The 3,531-nt window shown below is 47.0% G+C and overlaps 1 pseudogene; it reads left to right on the top strand.

Moving 5' to 3' along the window:
* The first annotated feature begins 1,020 nt into the window (after positions 1-1,020).
* On the top strand, positions 1,021-3,113 carry LOC146073760 (E3 ubiquitin/ISG15 ligase TRIM25-like; annotated as a pseudogene).
* Positions 3,114-3,531: the final 418 nt, after the last annotated feature.

The following is a 3,531-nucleotide window of genomic DNA, read 5'->3' as shown; positions in this document are numbered from 1 at the left end:
TGTGGTGGCGCAGGGCTGTGGGTGAGTCATGTGGTGGTGGGCATTGCTGTGCTTCTGTTGGCCCGGATACTTATGATTGCCAGTTGACAGCCTGGTTATATCTATCGCATTGCCAATACATTCAGTTTTTTGTTTGGTACTGGATTACCAACCCAAGGACCCCTGCAAGTTCCCATTGCACCCACTTCTGAGGATATTTCTATACTGTATTATGCATATGGTAAGTATGGTGTTATATTCAGACAAACCAAAAAAATACAGTAACGGGAACAAATATAACGTAAAATCCAGAAATAATCACAAAACAAGGTAACGATCTCCTCTGCATGTCTAGGCAATCAGCCCCACCCAAAATAACTCTTTCCTATCAGCAACGGGACATCTTACCCCAGCACCAATCATCAGTGTGGAAACTTATGGAATACGCCCACCATACATCTCTACTGTCCCGATTTTCTCGGGACAGTCACAATATTTTGTGACTGTCCCTCATATGGCACTGAGCACTGGCCTTGCTCACAGAGTGGCAAAAAACAGGGGTGTGGATAGTGATTGCAGTATTTCCACCCATTTACAGAGGTCATACCCTTTTTTGCGAATGGCAGGGCCACGCACAGGAGTCCCGATCCTAGACTTCAAAAAAGTTATGCACTCACTGGTATCTGAGTGACAGCTCAGCCGCACCCTGTGTGCAGAATGTGACCTCACTGGTATCTGAGTGACAGCTCCCCCTCCCCCTGTGTGCAGAATGTGACCCCACTGGTATCTGAGTGACAGCTCCCCCTCCCCCTGTGTGCAGAATGTGACCTCACTGGTATCTGAGTGACAGCTCCCCCTTCCCCTGTGTGCAGGATGTGACCTCACTGGTATCTGAGTGACAGCCCCCCTCCCCCTGTGTGCAGAATGTAACCCCACTGGTATCTGAGTGACAGCTCCCCCTCCCCCTGTGTGCAGGATGTGACCTCACTGGTATCTGAGTGTCAGGGACCGCCTCTTTCATTTCTCCTTCCTGCTGCCAGCGATGGCGTCTGCTGATCTGAGACAGGAGCTGGACTGTTCCATCTGCCTGAGCATTTATACAGATCCTGTAACCCTGAGATGTGGCCACAACTTCTGCCGGGTCTGTATTGATCGTGTGCTGGATACACAGGAGGGGGCTGGAGTTTATAGCTGTCCTGAGTGCAGAGCAGAGTGTCAGGAGCGTCCTGCACTGATACAGAACATTCCTCTGTGTAACATAGTGGGGAGGTTCCTGTCTGCTCGGCCTGATCAGGAGGAGACCGGGATCTGCTGCACTTACTGTGTGGAATCTCCTGTACCTGCTGCTAAGTCCTGTCTGCTGTGTGAGGCTCATCTGTGTGATAAACACCTGAGAGTACACAGCAAGTCAGCAGAACACGTCTTATGTGACCCCACCACTGCCCTGGGGAACAGGAAATGCTCCGTCCATAAGAAGGTCCTGGAGTATTACTGCACTGAGGATGCTGCCTGTATCTGTGTGTCCTGCAGTTTTACTGGAGAACATCGGGGACACCGGGTGGAGATGCTGGGTGAGGCCTCTGAGAAGAAGAAGGAGAAGCTGAGGAATGTTCTGCAGAAACTGACCACAAAGAGAGCGGAGACTGAGAAAAGAGTCCAGAGTCTACAGGAGCGCAGGAGAGAGGATCAGGGAAAAGCAGCGGGTGTAACAGAGACAGTCACTGCCCTGTTTAGAGACATCAGGAGACAGCTGGAAGACCTGGAGAAGAGAGTCCTGAGTGAGATCTCCAGGCAGGAACAGCGCGTTTCACTCTCAGTCTCTGATCTGATCCAGCAGCTGGAAATAAAGAAGGACGAGCTGTCCGGGAAGATGCGTCACATTGAGGAGCTGTGTAACATGTCTGACCCAGTGACTGTCTTACAGGAACCAGACACAGGGGACTTGTGTGACACTGAGGACACAGAGAGACATGATAACCAGGTCCGTGGTGCAGGAGGTCTGGATGTGGGTATCATCTCAGTGACATTACACACATTATCTGATATAATAACAGGGATAAATACAGGGATCTATGTGCAGGAACCTACAGACCTATTACTGGATATAACCACAGCTGGTAATACAGAGTCTGATATAATAACAGGGATAAATACAGGGATCTATGTGCAGGAACCTACAGACCTATTACTGGATGTAGCCACAGCTGGTAATAATATACAGATATCAGGTGACAGGAAATCTACATTCTGGTCAGATATAAACCAGAATCGCCCAGTAACACCAGAGAGATTTCAATATCATCAGGTAATAAGCACCAGGGGAATCTCCTCAGGGCGACATTACTGGGAGGTGGATGTCAGTAAGTCAGGGTACTGGGTGGTGGGGATGTGTTATCCCAGTATAGACAGGACAGGAGACCAGTCATACATTGGGGATAATAACAAGTCCTGGTGTCTGTGTAGGTATAATAATCAGTACTCCGTGATACATGACAGTACAGAGATCCGGTTACCTGACAATATCACCTGTGACAGAGTGAGGATATACCTGGATTATGAGGCAGGACAGATGTCCTTTTATTCTCTGTGTGACCCCATCAGACACTTACACACCTACACTGCCGCCCTCACTGAGCCCCTCCATGCTGCATTATATGTATGGGGCAGATGTATAACTATATGTGGGGGAGTCAGGAGCTGGGAGATATTACCATAAGATTCGACCCAGAGACACTTTTCACAACAAATGGAACCTCAGTTTTGCGGTTGTCGGGGACGCAGCTATGCTCCGTGTCCTGGCTCCTTGGGTAAAAAGCAAAAACTAAACTATTCTGGTTCTCCCCCATCGATGTCAAAACTATTCGACATCGGCCATAAACCATTGTTGATTTCTAATCATCCCATGAAACAATTTGTACAGACATTAATTACGCATGCATATATATATGTAAATAACAAGTAGAAAGATATATGTGGAAATCTTTGTCAGCACTTTAGGTCAGATTTATGACCGGCAGCTCCACTTGCACTCACCTGGATTCACACATTACAGTATTATTCTAAGAAGAACAAGAGCGCTCCCTAGTGCATTTATCACAGGTAAAAAAGTTTTATTGTAAAATCACGATCCCACATTGAGCCACAACGGTTGTGCTAACCGACTCTACCGGTACGTGACCCATTAACTTGCTCAATGTGGGATCGTGATTTTACAATAAAACTTTTTTACTTGTGATAAACGCACTATGGAGCGCTCTTGTTCTTTTTAGAATTATATATATATATATACTAGGTGATTCATCGCGCCCTACGGGCGCTCTTCACACCGTCGTAAGGGGCTGCGCCCCCTTAATTTGTGAACATTTGTATATGAGAAAGATGGTTAGAATTGTATGAAAGATGGCCTGTATTGCAACTTGAGTTATAGGTGAAATGTGTTAAATAGAGAGCATATGATGTGGAAGGGGGTGTGTATTGTTTTGTTTAATTAAAAAGCGGTTACAGAGTAAGATGTACATTGATAGTGTGGATGGTACAGTCAGTGCCGGTGCC

This window comes from Crinia signifera, chromosome 4 (genome assembly GCF_055691185.1).
Source record: "Crinia signifera chromosome 4, ASM5569118v1, whole genome shotgun sequence".
Lineage (NCBI taxonomy): Eukaryota > Metazoa > Chordata > Amphibia > Anura > Myobatrachidae > Crinia > Crinia signifera.
This window is presented reverse-complemented; position numbering and strand designations above follow the sequence as displayed.